We start from the raw sequence: 21244 nt of genomic DNA, 5'->3' as shown, positions 1-21244 counted from the left end.
TCTACCTGATTTGGGTACTGGAATTTTAGTAGCAGTGTGTATCTTGTCTAGCAGAGGGTCTTGACCTGAGTTTGAAGATTGAATTCTGGTGGCCATGCAACCTCTGGTACACCATGGAGTCTTACCCTAATTTATGGGTTGGACTTCTGGGATAGCTATGGCCTGTGTTTGTGCAGAGTTTATCTGCTGGAATTAAAGTCTGGGACACAGTAATGAAGACTGGAGAGACAACTGAGGATTAGGACTATTTGAAGCTATACTTCATGCAAGAACTTGGGCTTTTGTTGAGCAGTGAGTATCTGGCTTAGGTAACAAAGAGAATATAGAAGGTTTCTGGGTAGATCCTCTACCTTCCCTTGTGGCAGGTGTGGCCTGTGCTTAGGCAGGGGGTGTTTCCCAGAAAGTAGAGAGAGAGTGGAAAGGTTCATATGTTGCTGGCTTGCTTGGTCTTCTGTCTAACTTGACCTGTGTTGGAGGTAGGCATAGTGTTTGCCTGTGGAAACCAAGAGAGTGGCAAAAGTCTTCAGGAATCCATTGCTAAATATTTTATAATTTAGTGACTGAGTCATTCATATAGATTCATTTGAGTATGATGCCTTCTTTTACTGAAAGAAATTTAATTCTATGTAAATATCAAATGCTTTTGTTGTATAATCCTATAATTTGAGTATTTTGTATATATATATGCAAATGAATATGTTCATATCTACTTATCTATCTGTACATGAGACAAATGACATTTTATAAACCTCTTCATCTTATCATTGAATGCCAATGTATGTATTATTTTTCAGGATTCTTTCAATGAAATCTTGTCAGATAAAATTAATATTATATTTTTTCTGGAGTATGCATACCACTGTGAATGTCTGATATTTGAAAGCTTATTGGATTTCAATGTATATATTTTGCTCTTCTTTTTCTATATCAGTTATATTATTTAGCTAAAAATCTGTTTTGTCACTGAAAGAGTGAATACCAGGGCTTGCTAACAGATCATATAAATGTAATTTATTCAATTATATTTGAGTATATAATTGATATATACCATCATGTCTAGTGACAGACAAATAATTTAACTTCTAACTATTTCTCTTGTACTTTTAGTTTCCAGTGTGTGCTACTGATGTGTTTACAGTTGGTGATATTTTAAAATTTGAAATAATTTTCAGTCCAAGGATTTTTTTAATGCAAAAATATCACGGAAGTTATTTTTTTTTAATGATTCTTACTGGTCTCACTATCTCAAAACACAATCTCTTTATAATTGTTGAGAAAAAGTACCTTAGTTTTTTCAAGATGATTTTGAGTTTATCCCTGGGGATAAAGGAAAAGAGGGCAAGAGGTGAGGCAGGTGCTGGGTGGTTCCCACAAGGGCAAGAGACCTAAGTCAGGTCTGTAGCTGTAGATTAGGAAGGCCTTCTGGTGGGAGGTTAGATGTGGCTCATTAGGGGAAAGCTTATCCCATCATTCAAGCATGGCGGACCGTAATGAACAGAAACAGTCTATGGTTTTAGAGCTTTATTGTCGATAGACAGGGGGAAGAGAGAAGGTAGAAAGAGAGAGGGAGAGGCCAGCCATGGCCACATGGAGGGAGGGGGGAAGGGAAAGAGAAAAGGAGGGCTAGAGAGTAAGAAAGCTTAAAGAGTGTGAGTAGGGGCCAAGCAGCCCCTCTTATAGTAGGCTGGGCTATCTTGCTGTTGCCAGGTAACTGTGGGAAGGAGTCTAGCCAAAATGCCAGAAGCTTGGAACATTGTCTGCATGACTGATAGCCACAGACCTCTCCTGTGGGGGCAGTAATTTCAACAGGAGCCAGAGGTCCAGGAGACATGATCTGACCCATGTAGGTAGAAATTACCACCCACTGGGTCCACTGGGGTTCAAGACCCAAGCTTGACTGGAGATCAAGGTGTCTGCACATAGCCCATTAACCCACAATTCTCTAAATAAAGTTCCAGAAAATTTTATCATATTCCCATGTAGACAAAAATATGATCAACAAATGTGCAGAGATTCCTAGGAGTTTTTTAAAGGAAACATCCTCAATTAACTCATTTTATTGAATGATAAGAAACAAGGAATTTAGCTCATATAATTTCAAAGCAGCATTTTTTTTTAAAGTGGGAAATTGCAAGGCAGTGATGGCACATGCCTTTAATCCCAGCACTTAGATGGTAGAGGCACAGGGATTTTTGAATTAGAGGCCAGCCTGGTCTACAGAGTGAGTTCCAGGATAGCCAGGGCTATACAAAGAAATCCTGTCTTAAAAAATAAAATAAAATAAAATAAAATAAAATAAAATAAAATAAAATAAAATAAAATAAAATAAACAAAACAAAACAAAACAAAACAAAACAAAACAAAATTAAATTAGAAAAAGAGTAATTCTATTCTTTCCCATATATAATTTTTCATGCAAATTTTATGACTAGGAAGGTTAGGAAGCCAGGAGTAAGTGGAGAATAACAGGAATCTAGAGGGAACTGCTATGAATATTTTTGCCAAATTCAGTATTTTTCTTGGATGAATCAGTAAAAGGAAAATGTTACTTATGGTATTCCCTAGAATATCTGAGAAACAGACCAGTAAACTGTATCCAATGTACAAAGATGTTCAAGCTGCTTATCATGATAGACACTATGTTTCACAAGAAGAAAAAGATAAGAACATTGTTACATGTGCTTGTTCACTTTATAATAACTATAATTTTTTCAAACTAGCTGTCAAAACTAAAACATGAATTGATGTAGAGTAGAGAAGTTATGCCATGGTCTCTCTGATCAAGATAAAACAAACTTTAGTTGCAAGATACAGAAAAGACAAGATTGAACTGGTATGAAACCTCCTAGCCTGCTGGTTAACTTTCTCAGTGCTGTGAAGTGCTCTGAAGAACTGGGGATTAAAGGCTTCAGTGGGCTTACCCAATTTTGAATTCTGTGAACCTCAATATTATCCTGTCAGGCAAGATATGTCCACTTGGACAATTGGGCCATGACTGCTATTGGGTGTAACCAACTACTCTATGATTATATTTGGGGCTTTCTATATAGGAGAAATGCTATACATAGTATCAACAATGATTTGAAAAGTCAAATAGTTAAAATAAAAAATTCATAGGTCTCAGGTGGAAACTTTTTATTGCTGTTTAGCTAAATTTACATATCCTCAAATTGCTTTATAAACATTGAATCAATAGGTAAAGACCATGATACCTTTAATGAGCTTAGCTTCTCCACAGTAAATGAAAAGACCTAAGGTACTTAAGAGATTACCCTAAGTCAAACAATTCTATCACCCTGTATTGTTCATGGAACTTCAGAATAAAGTGGCAGAAAGAACATGTATGGGTTTAAGAGTCAGCCAACTAAAGAAAGTCCATAATGGAATCTCAAGTGAGTAGAGTAGAATGAACATAATATGAAGGGGAAATGGGAAATAATAGAAGAGTGTTGACTACCTGTGATGAAAGATGGGAGAACAGGATAGAGGAGAAAATATATAGAGAGATAACTAACATGATAGACTTTGAAAATTTCATATGGAAACCTGCTACTGTAGAATGATGGAGAGAGAGAGAGAGAGAGAGAGAGAGAGAGAGAGAGAGAGAGAGAGAGAGAGAGAGAATTTTATGAAACAGGGAACAGGGAAAGGAGTATATCAACCACTATAGTTATGAGACAAAAAGACCCAAGCCTGAAATGGGTTGCCTTTTTAAAAAATGTTGGTCATTGGGATCTGATTGAAAACTCCAAATGTTATAAGCTTTATATTTGCTCATGATTACCCTTTTGAAGTTGACAGTAGGATCCATTGCTGAAGACAACACATACAGGAGTCCCAGGGAAATGTAGAAATAAAGCTGTTACAAAGCCAGAAGCTTTTCCCTTCTGTAATTTTACAGTTCTGTTGTGAGAGTAGCCAACAAGTTTATTATTAGTTTTAAGGCCTAATTTTCAAAAATGAAACACATGCCTAGTACTGTTACCTGGGCAAGGAACACATGACTGGATATGTCAAATGACTCAGAGGAGAACCTGTTACCATTTTATATTAAAGGACATAATATTAAACTGCCATCTCATGATTAGCTGATAAAAATTGCAACTATTTTAGTTGAATTAATTTAAATAAAACCTCACCCTAGGTTTTAATCTTTGTTAGAGTACAAATGAGTTTTAATTTTGAAAAGACTCACTAGGAGTCTTAGAGACAAACAAAATATAAAATTTTATTTCATAAATGAATTTTATGTATGCACTATCCAAGATTCTCTCTTGTATATAGTCTCTTATTTAATTAATAGCCACCCTACTTATCAAACGACTTTATTAATCTGAAGTAACAATATCATGTATCAGAAAATAAAATGAACATGATGAGTTTTCCTACCTAATGAAAACTAGAAAGCACCAGATTCAAATTAATTAACTTTAATTCAAATGTACACTTTTCCTGTTCTTATAGTTTTTCAGAAGTCTGGTGTATTTATTTGGTTTGTATACATACTTATAAAGAAGAAATATTTGGTAGGCTTAGATTTTTCAAAACCTACTTTAATAAGGATTCTTAAACAGTTTAACCTCCTTTCTATCCCACCACCCATTAGAGGCAGTGGAAAGGAAAGGTTAATAAGCAAAGGAGAATGTGGAACTATTTAGATATAGTTTTTTTTGGGGAAATGCCAATCTTTGTTGTCAGAATATCAGCAGTTCAGTTGATATAAATAAGCAGTGGTAGCTTCATTTGCTTGCAAACATCATTCACTTATTAGTAATAGCAGTTTTATCCATAAGAAACTGCAAGGCTCTCTTCACCCAAGTCAAAAGAAGTGGCAATAAGCCATACCAAGACCAGCACCAAGAGTGGCAAGGAGAATCAAGAACTCATAATTTTGAACATCTATGCTCCAGATGCAAGGGAAACTTCATTCATAAAAGTAACTTTACTAAAGCTCAAAACACACATTGCATCTAAGACAGTAAGAGTGGGAGACTTCAACACCACACTCTGATCAATGGACAGATAATGGAAACAGAAACTAAACAGAGGCACAGTGAAACTAATAGAAGTTACAAAGCAAAAGGATTTAACAGATATCTATAGGACATTTCATCCTTAAACAAAAGAATATACTTTCTTCTCAGCACCTCATGATACCTTCTCCAACATTGACCATATAATCTATCAAACAACAGGCCTCAACAGATACAAGAACATTGACATGATTCCATGCATCCTATCAGATCACCACATACTAAGATTGGACTTCAATAAATAACTACAAAATCAACAAAAAACCCAAACACACATGGAAGCTGAAAAAAATCTACTCAATGATAACTAGGTCAAAAAGAAGTAAAGAAAGAAATTAAAGATTTTTAGAATGTAATGAAAATGAAGGCACACTATACCCAAACTTGTAGGAATCAATGAAGACGGTGCTAGGAGGAAAACTGACAACACTGAGTGTCTCCAACTAGAAACTGGAAAAAGCATACACTAGCAGCTTAACAGCATACCTGAAAGCTATAAGACAAAAAGACGCATACACCTGCAAAAGGAGTAGAAGGTAGAAAATAATCAAACTCGGGGCTGAAATTAAACAATTAGAAACAAAAAGAACTATACAAAGAATCAATAAAAGCAGAAGCTGGGTCATTGAGAAAATTAACAAGATAGATAAACCCTTAGTCAACCTAAACAGAGGGCACAGAGACAGTATCCTAATTAACAAAATGAGATAGGAAAATAAAGACATAAAAACAGTAATAGAGGAAATTCAAAAAAATCATCAGATCCTACTACAAAACCCCCATTCTCAACAAAACTGGAAAATCATAATGAAATGGACAATTCTCTAGACATATACCAGGTACCAAACATAATCAGGCTTGATAAACCTTCTAAACATTCCCTTAACCAGTGAAGAAATACAAACAGTCATTAGAAGTTTTCCTAACCAACAAAAAGCACAGGACCATGTGTCTTTAGTGCAGAATTCTGTCAGACATTCAAAAGGGTACTAATACCAATACTCTTCAAACTATTCCACAAAACAGTAACATAAGAAACACTTCCCAATACTTTCTATGAAGCTACAATTATATATTTACCAAAAGCACACAAAGAAACAACAAAGAAAGAGAACTTCAGAACAATTACCCTAATGAAAATCGGAGCAAAACTATTCAATGAAATTTCTGCAAAACAAATTCAAGAACACACCAAAGTGATCATTCAACATGATCAAGTACACTTCATCCCAGGAATGCTGGGATGATTCAGTATATGAATATTCATCAAAGTAATCCACTATATAAAGAAATTCAAAGAAAATAACCCAACATGATCATTTCATTAGATGCTGAAAAAGCATTTGGCACAATTAAGCATCCCTTCATGTTAAAAGACTTGGAAAGATCAGAAATTCAAGGCCCATACCTAAACCTAGTAAAATCAATATACAGGAAACCAGTAGCCAACATCAAACTAAATGGGGAGAAACTTTAAGCAATCCCACTAAATTCAGGGAGTAGACAAGGCTGCTCACTCTCTCCATTCCTATTCAATATAATACTCAGATCCCTAGCCATGCAATTAGACAACAAATTTAGGTTAAATGGATACAAATCTGTAAGGAAGAAATTCAAATATACTATGTGCAGATGGTATGATTGTATACTCTTAAGTAGTTCTACCAGAGAACTACTAAACCTGATAAACAACTCAATAAAGTAGCTGGATATAAAATTAACTCAAACAAAGCAGTAGCCTACCTATACTGAAAGGGTTAATGGGCTGAAATGAAAGAAATTATGTAAATAACCCTCTTCACAATAGTGACAAACAATATAAAATATCTTGGTGTGACTCTAACCAAACAAGCAAAAGATATGTATGAGAAGAATTTCAAGTCTCTGAAGAAAGAAATTGCAGAAGACCTCAGAAGATAGAAATATCTCCCATGCTCATGGATTGTCATGATTAATATAGTAAAAATGGCCTTTTTGTCAAAAGCAATGTACAAGTTCAATGCAATCCCCATCAAAATTCCAGCTCAATTCTTTATAGAGTTAGAAAGAGCAATTTTCAAATACATTTGGAATAACAAGAAACCCAGGATAGTGAAAACAATTCTCAACAATAAAAGAACTTCTGGAGGAATCAGCATCCTTGACCTCAAGCTGTACTACCAAGAAATAATGATAAAAACTGCATACTCAGTAAAGTGACAGGCATTCAGAGCAACAAAATAGAATTGAAGATCCAGAAATGAAACCACACACCTATGGTCACTTGATCTTTGACAAAGAAGCTAAAACAATCCAGTGGAAAAAAGACAGCAGTTTCAACTACTGATGCTGGTTCAACCAGTGGTCAACATGTGGAAGAATGAAAATCGATCCATTCTTATCTCCTGATATAAAGCTCAAGTCCAAGTGGATCAAGGACCTCCACATAAATCCATATGCACTGAATCTAATAGAAGGGAAAGTGGGGGAAAACTTCGAACACATGGGCACAGGAAAATGTTCCTTAACAGAAAACCAATGGCTTATGCTCTAAGATCAACAATCAACAAATGGGACCACATAAAATTGCAAAATTTCTATAAGGCAGAGGATACTGTTAATAGGTCAAAATGGCAACTAACAGATTTGGAAAAAATCTTTTCCAACCCTAAATCTGATAGAGGTCTAATATCTAATAAATACAAAGAACTTAAGAAGGTAGACTCCAAAGAACCAAATAGCCTTACTAAAAAAAAATGGGAAAGAGTCAAACAGAGACTCTCAACTGAGTTAACATGAGTGGTCAAGAAGTAACTCAAGAAATGTTCAACATTTTTAGTCATCAGTGAAATGCAAATCAAAATGACACCGAGATTTACCTTACACCAGTCAAAATGTCTAAATTCAAAACCTCAGGTGACAGCAGATGCTGTAGAGGATGTGGAGAAAAATGAACCCTCCTCAACTTCTGGTAGGATTGCAAACTAATACAACCACTCTGAAAATCAGTCTGGTGGTTCCTCAGAAAAGTGGATATAGTACTACCTGAGGACCTAGCTACACCATTCCTGTACATATGCTCAAAAGATGCTCTGACTTATAATAAGGACACATGCTCCAACATGTCCATAGCAGCCATATTTATAATAGCTAGAAGCTGGAAACTAATCCAGATATCTGTCAACAGGGGAATGGATATAGAAAATATGCTGCATTTACACAACGGAGTACTACTCAGCTGTTAAAGACAATGACTTCACAAAATTCACAGGCAAATGCATGGACCTAGATAATATCCTGAGTGAGGTAACTCAGTCACAAAAGAACACACATGGTATGTACATACTGATAAGTGTGTATTAGGCAAGGAGTGTGTAATACCCATGTTATAACTAACTGAACAAATGAAACTTAAGAGGAAGGAAAATCACAGAATGGATGCTTCAGACATACTTAGAAGGGGACCAATATAATCAAGGGAAGTATAAGGTGGGAGGGACTTGGGAGGAAGAAATGAGGGGGAGGGGGAATGAGGGGCAGAATCAGGTATGGTAGGAGATAGAGGAGATGTACAGAGGGTCAGGAATTGAACATAGGTACGTAGCAATGTGGAATGGGGAACTGGGGTAGCAACATAAAGTCCCAGATGCCAGGAAAGTAAAAGCCTCCCAGGACCCCACAGGGATGACATTAGCTATACCCCACAAATGGGAGGAAGAATCTGCTGAGTCCATATCTAGAGGTTTGCCATGGCCACAGTTTGAAGGATGGGTCCACTCATCCCTCTCCAAAATTTTAACCCAGAATTGCTCTTGTCTAAAGGAAATACAGGTACAAAGAGTGGAGCAGATAGTGAAGGAAAGGCCATCCAGAGACTGGACCACCTTGGTATCTATATCACATGCAGATACCAAACCCAGACATTATTGTTGATGCCAAGAAGTGCTTGCTGATGACAGCCTGATACAGCTGTCTCCTGAGAGTCTCTGCCAGATCTTGACCAATACAGATGTGAATGCTAGCAGCCAAACAGTGGACTGAGCACAGGGAACCCAATGGAGGAATTAGGTGAAGAACTTTAGGAGCTAAATGTGAGGGGAGGCACTTGGTCCTTTGAAGGCTTGATGCCCCAGTGTAAAGGAATACTAGCTGAGGCAGTAGTAGGTGTATGTGTGGATGAGCACCTTCATAGAAGCAGGGTAAGGGTGGATGTGATAGAGGGTTTGCAGGGGGATACTGGGAAAGGGAATAACATTTAAATGTAAATAAATAAAATTATAAAAAGAGACTGGCGTGGAAGCTTCAAATAATCTGCAAAGAACACTATTGTCAACCTAGAGCTGTCTAATTGGACTTAAGGCTGATTCAAAAGGAGGGAAATATTGCATGTAGCAGAAACATAGCTGGCTTTTTAGTGGTTGTGAGGTCATGGATAGTAGTGGGAAATATCCACTACTGATACTTTTATAGACCAGAATAATTCTGTACTATATTTTAAATCTTATCCTTATACCTACAGATTGGAATAGCTACTACCTTTCAGCAAATTAGGATCTCTTTATAGCAAATAGAACCAGTACAAAAAACTGGAACTGAAAAACGGGCATGGTGGTGCACGCCTTTAATTCCAGCACTCTGGAGGCAGAGGCAGGCGGATTTCTGAGTTAGAGGCTAGCCTGGTCTACAAAGTGAGTTCCAGGACAGCCAGGGCTAAACAGAGAAACCCTGTCTTGAAAAACCAAAAAATAATAACAACAACAACAAAACTGGAACTGAAAGATGTACAGAGATTAAGAGATTGTAGCAATTCCAGCCACAAAAATTACATCTACACCACAAATCCTGCATCTACAGCTCATGAACATGAACAAAGTAGAAACAGAAAGATTGTAAGAGCCAGATCATCAGGAAAACTGCTGTAAAATACTCTGTCCTGAAAAAGACAAGAACAATGCAGTACTAATGAATGGATGTGTTAATATGGAAAGGGAAATTTTGCACTGTCCGACCCTTACATGAAGAGCCACAGGAAATTAATGACTCTAGGGCAAAGGAAAATTAGCTTTTCCCAGTGTTGAGCTTCCTTATTTTTGTCAAATGGAGAGTAGCCAGTTTTTAAATTACATAAACAAAGAGAGCAAAAAGGGATGCTTAAGGGTTTGTGCATGTTTGTGTGTGTAACATGTTTGTGCATACAGACACATATATAACCATAATAATTGAATAAAAAATCTTTATTCACTTAAGAGTCTGCAGATGTGTGAGTGAGAAGGTTAGGGGAGGAAGCCAAGGTAAAAAGATTCTACTTCAATATAAACAAATTATAAAAATTTAAGTTTATTTTAAAAAATTAGTGATAAAGGAAAATAAAATAAACATTTATAACATTTCTAAGTGGTCTACACTGTGCTCATATTTTGAAAGTGTTTGTTTACTTTTTATATTTTTAAACAGTGTCCTTGTTCCAATTAGCATAAGAAAAACAATCAACTAGAAATACAACTTTATACTTGGTTTTACCAATCAACTAAAACACTTCAGGCATTTAAGTGGTTTTCATTGTTAGCTCATTCTTTTTCTGAAATGTTCTTTCCTGATGATCTCTTGCAAATCAGGCATTTGTTGGAAGCTTTCACAAGTTTTCTGAGCATTCAATGTAAACTGACATATCTAATATTCTACTATGAATTCTATTTTCAACTTTCTCTTCTTTTCATAACATTTATACTTGTCAGAAACTACTTTTCTTTCTGTTATATGTTTGTTTTTATTTCTACTTTCAGTTGAAATTTCATCTTTAGTATGCAGAACAATGAACAGATTGTTGAACAGATGTTCCAGATAAATAGGTAGAATTTTTTATGGAAACTGTAGCTTTGAAGCATCTAAAGCTAGTTTTTCCATACATTTTAAAATTAATGAGGAGAAATAGTTATATTTCATAGTCTAGTTTTATCAAGGAGCAATTGCAAACTCATTATCATCATCATATTTCTTTTGTGTGTATGTTTCTTCCTTTTCTGTGTGCCTTATTTTCTTGCTTAATTTCCTCATATTTTTTCTCACTTCTTTTATTTCTGTACAGATATCGGATTTCTCTGAGTGTTGCTTATAACATTTATTCTTGTTCCTAAAGTCTATTATTTACTGTATTTTGCAAAAGAGGAAATTAAAATAGCAAGCTCCATAGTTCAAGGTCAGTTATTAATGCTCATCCCTATGAGGAGACACTAGAGATACAAATGATGATACTGGGTTTTGAGGAGGATCTGCATAAGGTTTTTGTTATTGCTCATTATGAAGATAAGGCATTGAGCATATCAACTTACACATTGCATCCAGTTTAATGACTCTCTTTATTGTTGCACAGAACTGTGCATCAGCATAGATTATAAGCTACTGCTTTTGTTTTTTAATCTTCCATTCAGGAAATGAATATCCCTCCATGAAATATTAATACTTTCAGCCTTCAGCTTCTAAGATATGCCCTATTTTTTTAGCAGTCATTCTTCCTGAACATAGTAAAAAGTAAGGTCTGTTTATTAAAATAAAATGTCACAAACACATGAGTTTGCTAGTGACTATTAATTTCCTGTAGCTGAATTTGATATTGTTTTGACTGGTCGAGAAGAAATAAACAGGATAATGAAACAGAATAAAGACAAAACAAAAATTCTCTATGTATACCAAGACAAGTCATGTTAAGGGAAAACCTGTACAAGCTAATTGTATACTTTGAGTGATTCCTAGATACTAAATAGTTTTGTGTACATGCATTCCTAATTTGAAACAAAATATTACATATCCACATGAATATATTTTCACAAAATTATTTTTTGTTGCATATGTTTATTTCATTTCAATGTGTGCAATTATAATAATATATGTTAGGGTAGGCAATTTATAAAGGTGAAAAATTATTTGTTCATTGCTTTAGATTTTGGAAATCCCCAATCTATAAACATAATTGTTTTCTAATATTGATACAAAATACATGTGTGATAGTGGCGGTAGCAAATAAGATTTTGACTAAGTCTATTCCCATGATGAGCGCATATCTCCCAGTTAATGGGATTAGCCTAGTTTCCTGCAGAGGGCATCACAAGTTAAACAAGTTTATTGTATTTATATTTTTATGTTTTTAAAATTAATTTTTAGCAATTTATTTTCATTTGGTGTTTGTGTGTTCTCATGTGTGTGTGTGTGTGTGTATGTGCACTTCTTTTTTTTCTTTTTTTTTCTTAGATATTTTCTTCATTTACATTTCAAATGCTATCTTGAAAGTTGCCTATACCCTCCCCCAACCCTGCTCCGCAAACCACCCACTCCTACTTTCTGGACCTCGCACTCCCTTGGGGCATATGATTTTTGCAAGACCAAGGGCCTCTCCTCCCATTGATGGCTGACTAGGCTATCTTCTCCTACATATGCAACTAGAGACACAGTTCTGGGGATACAGGTTAGTTCATATTTTTGAATAAGTGTGGTGATCAGAGAACACATTTCATTCTGTTCTTGCCTTCTGCCATGTGGGTTCCAGATATTAAACTCATGCTCCCAGGCATTTAGACAAACACCTGTATCTGGACAAACTTTTACCTCTTACCATTGCTACATTAGAGTTTAATATTTCAAAATAAGAAATCAGAGAGCTACATTTAAAGTTCTGTCCTAGTAATAGCAAAATTATCCATAATATGAGGGCTATTTCTGTTCATAAATAAAATAATCTCACAGATATCTATTAAAAGTTACAAGGTGTTTTATAAATATGAACCCTGTGTGTGTCTCTCCTCAAGATAATCCTAGTGAGGTAAAGGGTAAAAGTAAAATTGAAGAAATACATGTTGTTCTAAACTACAACAGCTTCACAGAATGGGCATATGGTGAGAATGTCAGATTTTGTATGATTGAGTTCTCATAAAATTGTATTAGAGAAGAGATTTTTAAAATATGATTGGAAGCTGGGCATGGTGGTGCACACCTTGAATCCCAGCAGTCAGGAGGCAGAGGAAGGCAGATTTCTGAGTTTGAGGCCAGCTTGGTCTACAACGTGAGTTCCAGGACAGCCAGGGCTATACAGAGAAACCCTGTCTCGAAAAACCAAATATATATGTGTGTGTGTGTGTGTGTGTGTGTGTGTGTGTGTGTGTGTGTATGATTAGAGTGATACACGACAGGAATGAAAACAGAGAAGAATGAGAAAGAGGCAACTTCTAGAGAATATAAAATTGAGTCAATACCCCACCCGGGGATCCATCCCATAATTAGCCAACAAACCCAGACACTACTGCATATGCCAGAAAGATTTTGCTGAAGGAACCCTGTTATAGCTGTCTCGTATGAGGCTATGCCAGTGCCTGGCAAATACAGAAGTGGATGCTCACAGTCATCTATAAGATGGATCACAGGGCTCTCAATGGAGAAGCTAAAGAAAGCATCCAATGAGCTGAAGGGGTCTCCAACCCTATAGGTGGAACAACAATATGAACTAACCAGTACCCCCAGAGCTCGTATCTCTTGCTGCATATGTAGCAGAAGATGGCCTAGTCGGCCATCACAGGGAAGAGAGGCCCCTTGGTATTGCAAACTTTATATGCCCCAGTAAAGGAGATAAAATGATCTTAAAAAAAAAAAAAAACAACTTACTATTAATGGCATAAATGGAGTGGTGACCTCAGGATAAGACCCCATTGAGGTAAGCTCCCAATATGAGAGACCAAAGAGTACACATGTAGGGACCTATGGCTCCATCTGCATATGTAGCAGAGGATTGCCTAGTCAGCCATCAATGGGAGAAGAGGCCCTTGATTGCTGGTTTATTCCCTGGGAGCTCTAGTAGGTCTGCTTGGTTGATATTGTTGTTCTTCCTATGTGATTGTAACCCATTCAGCCCCTTCAGGGATTTTTCTAACTCCTCCACTGGGGAACCCATGCTCATTCCAATGGTTGACTGAGAGCATCTGCCTCTGTATTTGTCTGGTTGTGGTGAAGCCTCTCAGGAGACAGCTATATCAGACTCCTGTAATCAGGCTCTTTTTAGCATTTGCCTAGTGTATGGGTTTGGTGGTTGTTTATGGGGTGGGTCCCCAAGTGGGGCAGTCTGTGTATGGTCATTCCTTCAGGCTCTGCTCTAAACTTTGTCTGTGTAACTCCTCCTTCTTAGAATGGGTAATAAAATAAACTTTCAACCAAAAGTTATGAAAAATGATAAGGAAGGACACATCATACTCATCAAAAGTAAAATCTACCAAGATAAACTCTGAATTCTGCACATCTATGCTCCAAAGAAAAGGACACCCACATTCAGAAAAGAAACTTTACTAAAGCTCAAAGTACACATTGCACCTCACACAATAATAGTGGTAGACTTCAACACCACTCATCAATGGACAGATAATGGAATCAGAAACTAAACAGAGACACAATGAAATTAACAAAAGCTATGAACTGAATGGATTTAACAGATATCTATAGAATACTTCATCCTAGAACAAAGGAATATACTTTCATCTCAGCACCTCATGGTACCTTCTCCAAAACTGACCATATAATTGGCCACAAAACAGGCTTCAGATACAAGAAGATTGAAATAATCCCATACATCCTATCAGATCACCACAGACTAATACTGGTCTTCAGTAACAAAAACAATGGAAAGCCCATGCACATGTAAGCTAAACCAAGCTCAATGTTATTTCTTTAGGGGTTATGAGGGGTATTTGTATAACCAAATGTGTACATTTGGCCAAGTTATCAACAATGAGGCAATGATAACTTGGTCAAAAAAGAGATAAGGAAAAAAATCCGTCTTTTTAGAAATTAATGAAACTGAAGGCACATAATACCAAAACTTATGGGACACAATGAAAGCAGGAAAACTCATAGTTCTTAGTGCCTCCAAAAAGAGACTGGAGAGAGCATACCTTGACAGCATTCCTGAAAGCTCTAGAACAAAAAGAAGCAAACACACCCAAGAGGAGTAGACAATAGAAAATAGTCAAATTTAGGGGTGAAATCAACCAAATAGAAACAACAAGAACTATACAAAGAATCAACAAAACCAGAAGCTAGTTATTTAAGAAAATCAGCAAGATAGATAAACCTTTAGCCATGCTAACCAGAGGACACGGACACAGTATCCAAATAAACAAAATCAGAAATGAAAAAGGAGAAAAACAAAAGAAACCAAGGAAATTTAAAAAGAAATCATCATATTCTACTACAAAACTCTATACGCAACAAAACTGGAAAAACTGGATGAAATGGACAATTCTCTAGACATATACCTGGCACCAAAGTTAAATTAGGATCAGTCCTGTCTATACAGTCTCATAACCCCTAAAGAAATAGAAGCAGTCATTAAAAGTTTCACAACCAAAAAAATCCCAGGACAAGATAGCTTTAGTGCAGAATTCTACCAGACCTTCAAAGAAGACTTAATACCAATACTCTTCAAAATATTCCAGAAAATAGAAACAGAAGGAGCACTACCCAATTTGTTAAATGAAGCCACAATTACACTTATACCTAAACAAGTACTAACAAAGATAGAGAACTTCAGAACAATTTTCCTTATGAATATCAATGCAAAAAGTACTCAATAAAATGCTTGCAAACCAAATCCAAGAACACATCAAAATGATCATCCAACATGATCAAGTAGGCTTTATTCCAGGGATGCAAGGATGGTTCAAAATATGGAAATCCATCAACATAATCCACTATAGAAACAAACGCAAAGAAAAAACTCAAATGATCATCTCATTAGATGCTGAGAAAACATTTGACATAATTGGACACTCCTTTATGGTAAGTCTTGGAAATATCAGGAATTCAAGACCCATACCTAAACATAGTAAAAGCAATATACAGGAGACCAGCAGCCAATATCAAACTAAATGGAGAGAAACTTGAAGCAATCCCACTAAAATCAGGGATGAGACAAGGCTGCCAACTTTCTCCCTACCTATTCAATATAGTACTCAAAACCCTAGCTAGGGAAATTAGACAACAAATGTAGGATAAAGTGACACAAGTCTTAAAGGAAGAAGTCAAAGTATTTGCAAATGATATGACAGTATAATTATGTCACCCCAAAAGTTACAGTAGAGAAATACTAAACCTGATAAACAACGTAAATAAAGTGGCTGGATATAAAATTAATTTAAACAAATCAGTAACCTTATTATATTCAAAGGATAAACAGGCTGAGAAAGAAATTAGGAATATAACACCCATCACAAAAGTCACAAATAATACAAAATACCATGGTGTGACTCTATCCAAAGAAGTGAAAGATCTGTATGACAAGAACTTCAAGTCTCTGATGAAAGAAATCAAAGAAGATCTCAGAAGGTAGAAAGATCTCCCATGCTCATGGATTGGCAGGGTTAATATATTAAAAATTGCCATTTTGCCTAATGTAATCTACAGATTCAATGCAATCCCCATCAAAATCCCAAGTCAATTCTTCATAGAGTTAGAAAGAGCAATTTGCAAATTCATCTGCAATAAAAACAACAACAACAACAACAACAACAAAACAAACCAAAAACCAAGAGAGTGAAAACTATTCTCAACAATAAAAAAATATCTGTGGGAATCACCATACCTTACCTCAGGCTTTATTACAGAGCAAAAGTGATAAAAACAAAACAAAACAAAACAAAACAAAACAAAACAAAACAAAACAAAACAAAACAAAACAAAACAAAACAAAACAAAACCTGCATAGTATTGGTACAATGACAGACAGGTAGATCAATGGAATATAACTGAAGATCCAGAAATGAACCCACACACCTATGGTCACTTGATCTTTGACAAAGGAGCTAAAACCTTGCAGTGGAAAAAAGACAGCTTTTTCAACAAATGGTCCTGGTTCAACTGGTGGTCAGCATGTAGAAGAATACAAATCGATCTGTTCTTCTCTCCTTGAACAATGCTGAAGTCCAGTTGGTTCAAGGAACTCCATATAAAACCAGACACACTGAAGCTAATAGAACAAAAAGTGGAAAAGAGACTTGCACACATTGGCACAGGGAAAATTTCCTGAACAGAACAGCAATGGTGTAAGCTCTAAGATCAACAATAGACAAATGGGACCTCATAAAATTGTAAGGCTTCTGTGAGGACACTCTGGGCACACTCCTGGTTTCAGCAGCTTACCTTAGCCACGTATCTCTTTTGAGGCTATGCCAGGGCCTAGCAAACACAGAAGTGGATGTTCACAGTCAGCTATTAGATGGATCACAGGGTCCCCGATGGAGGAGCTAGAGAAAGTACCCAAGGAGCTAAAGGGGTCTGCAACCCTATAGGTGGAACAACAATATGAACTAACCAGTACCCCCAGAGCTCATGTCTCTAGCTGCATATGTANCAGAAGATGGCCTAATCGACCATCATTGGAAAGAGAGGCCCCTTGGTCTTGCAAAATTTATATGCCTCAGTACAGGGGAACTCCAGGGCCAAGAAGTGGGAGTGGGTGAGTAGGGGATTGGGTGGGGGCGGGGGAGGGTATGGGGGACTTTTGGGATAGCGTTGGAAATGTAAATGAAGAAAATAACTAATGAAAAAAAAGATTCCAAAACCTCATTCTTGTATCCTTGACTCTAAATCCAGGTGGCCTAATCTGCCAACTATAGTTGCTTACAATGGCTGGAAGTTGCTCTATTGTTCAATTACATTTGCATCAGCTTTCTGTTGTTGTTTCCTTCACTGCTTATGCTTTTTTTTTATTTTTTAACTTTTTCACAGTTGAAAGTTTAACTGGGTAAAGTCTTCCTTTGAGGTAATCACTCACTTTATTCCACTTAACATTAGGCTTTTCTTCAAACATTTTTATCTCCTTGAGCAATGGATTTAGCTCTATTAATTTCCTGGTACTTCTATTTTCCTCAAACTGTAGATTTTGTTTTTCATTGCTCAACTTGCTCTCTTTCAATATATATGGCTGCATAGTAGTAACAGCTAGAAATCACATGAGATAGGCAATACATAGCTGAATTTAAAACTTATTTGCCAGCACCAGTAACAAAAAATTCTTCAAATTAGCCTTATGAAGGTTTTGTTTTTGTTTTGTTTTTGTTTTGTTTGTTTTTTTGAGAAGGGCAAAAAGCATCCAAACTCTTTGTCCAAATATTTCAGAATGATCTCTAAGACACTTACTTCTAATATTCTTCCCCTCTGAAACATCTTTTGTGAAGCCTCGACAGTTCACATTGCCTCCGGAACTTCTACCATGGCAGGCAAGCCTTGCTGACCAACTTCTGCTTCATTCAGTGTTTTATTGCTGTGAAGATATATGATAAGCATAGAAATTTTACATTTTTTCTTAAATGTATTGACATTCCCAAATCAAAGTAATGTCTTTTATGTCTGATCATGTGGTCACTTTGCCCCTTCTTAGAATTGGGAACAAAACACCCATGGAAGGAGTTGCAGAGACAAATTTTGGAGCTGAGACGAAAGGATGGACCATCCACAGACTGCCACACCTGGGGATCCAGCCCATAATCAGCCTCCAAAAGCAGACACCATGGCATATGCCAGCAAGATTTTGCTGAAAGGACCCTGATACAGCTGTCTCTTGTGAGGCGATGCCAGTGCCTGGCAAACACAGAAGTGGATGCTCGTAGTCAGCTATTGGATGGAACACAGGGCCCCCAATGGAGGAGCTAGAGAAAGTATTCAAAGAGCTAAAGGTGTCTGCAACCCTATAGGTAGAACAACAATATGAACTAACAAGAGCTCGTATCTCTAGCTGCATATGTAGCAGAAGATGGCCTAGTCGGCCATCTTTGGGAAGAGAGGTCCCTTGGTCGTGCAAACTTTATATGGCTCAGTCCAGGGGAATGCTAGAGCCAAGAAGTGGGAGTAGGTGGGTAGGGGAGTAGGGGAGGGTCTGGGGGACTTGTGGGATAGCATTTGAAATGTAAATGATGAAAATACCTAATAAAAAATTCCAAATCTCAAGTGAACTGATTTACATTTTGTAGTTAAAAATTATTTTTAGACATTTATTTTTATTACAAGTTTTGAGTTTAAGTTAAATTCCTTTTCTGACAGATGTTTATCTTGTATCTATGAATAAGAAAAACAGTAAAGAAAATCCAGCCACTCTGTAGTACACAATGTTTTAATGTCTGGATTTTCTCAAAATAAAAAGTGATCTGATGAAAATTCATAATCCTATACCTGATCAATAATTAAACCTAATAGTCCAATTAAGATTATGAAGTTCTGTCAAATGGAATGCATATAGATGTTGTATAGTCCACTGCATCTGCAGAATAGATGATTGAAAAGTTTAGTAAGTAAGTATGAAAAAATACTTTCTGAAGTTTTGTTTTTGAGATAGCATGTGGAAGAAAGAATTTCCTCTAATGTATCTCTGCACCCCCCCCCCTTGTTTAATCAGGGAAATACTATGCTAGGATTTATGCTATAACTAATTATACTTGTTCTCAATAAATTTACATTCTAGTAGAAAGCCAGTAAGTGATTGAGAATAATAAATAAAAGCATCCCAAAACAAGTATAAACAAATTCGAATACTTATTATTGCTTACAGTCCTCTGGAGAACTTCATTTAAAGACATTTATTTAAATAAATTTATGTTTAAGAATAAAAGGAGCAATCTATCACCTAATGAGATCATGCCATCATTTTTCCCAAGGAAAATAAAAAAAATAATGGTACAAATTTATACAAATTTCCTTCTACAGGGGAAGTAGAAGTAAAAACACTTGTTCTTACACAGGATCCTGGTATTGTCCCCAGAATCCCATAATGTCTAACAGCAATTCAAACCTCTCTAGGGATCTGACCCCTCCCTTTGATATCTGAGAAATCCAAACAGATAAAATCAAATGTATCATCAATAACTTTACAATTCATCAAATTGACTAATTATAAGTGATAATGCTCCAAAATATATTAATTCATATTTATATTGAAAAATATAGACTGTGTGACTACTACACAAAGTGAAATGTATTTCAATTTTGTTTTATTATTATCAATAAGTGGCTGAATAATTCAAATAAACTTTTATTTTGAATAAGGGAATTTTCTGTGGAAAATAACATGGCATGATGACATAGGAATCAGAAGCTATGACTAGGCTCATAGATATAAACTATAACTTAAAATTTTCCTACACTATTAAACATTCATATTTTTAAAAAAGGAATACAACTTCCACATTACTTCTGGCTAGAAAAGAAGAATAGACTGATATTTAAACAATATATGGAAGTATAAAAGTAGATAGATATTTAATCCAGTTATTGCTAGTGGCACATTACTATACATTAATTTTTTTTATTATTGCACTTATTACATTGGCTGGAAAACCAAGACAAATTGTAAAATGTGAAATCTACTTCACAGCACAGAACATAGATTCTTCAAATAGAATTATAGTCTTGCCAGGCATGGTGGCACTTGTATTGTAATATTTACAACACTTCTGAAGCTGTACTCGGTAGTTACACCAATTCTTATTATAAGCCTGGATAAAAACAAACATCAAGTCATTCCAAACCTGAATATTATGTTGTTTTCAATTTGCTTAATAAATTACTTTTTTTAAAGTCAGCCTCATTCACATCCTCAGTACATAAATAAAATATAGACAAGTTCTTTTTCCTGTTGTTATATGGAAAATATGTGGTTCATTCCTTCCAAAAGCCCTCATTTATCTTCTAACACTTCATCGCCTTCATCGTACCCATAACAGATAGTATTTTTCTACCAGAATCACAAAATATCATCCTCTGGGAACTTTACCTAACCTCACTCTGCAACTTCCCTAAATTTCTCTCAAATAAATGCCAAAGGCTTAAGAGCTTGTATAACCATAATACCACAGTAGGTCAAGTATTGTACTGAGTGTTTTAAGCAGGAGTTTCATTTTCATTTAGATGATACAATGTAATATGTTATGGCTCACACAGTAGCATGAATTTTCAAATCCACCCAATAATTAATGCATATAAATATTGATTTTGTTACTTGGCTATTCTAAAGTTATCCTCTAAACATGGTTGTCATTTGTCATAATATGTCATTTATTAATTAACTTTATTTCCTTCACTTATGCACACAGAAGAGGTATTGGTCAGGCATGTTACAAAATTTTCAAGATATAACTGCTTTTTAAAAGAAAGAAAGAAAGAAAGAAAGAAAGAAAGAAAGAAAGAAGGAAGGAAAGAAAGAAAGAAAG

Source organism: Mus caroli, chromosome 3, assembly GCF_900094665.2.
Source record: "Mus caroli chromosome 3, CAROLI_EIJ_v1.1, whole genome shotgun sequence".
NCBI classification, from domain to species: domain Eukaryota; kingdom Metazoa; phylum Chordata; class Mammalia; order Rodentia; family Muridae; genus Mus; species Mus caroli.
Note: the sequence above shows the minus strand (reverse complement) of the source record.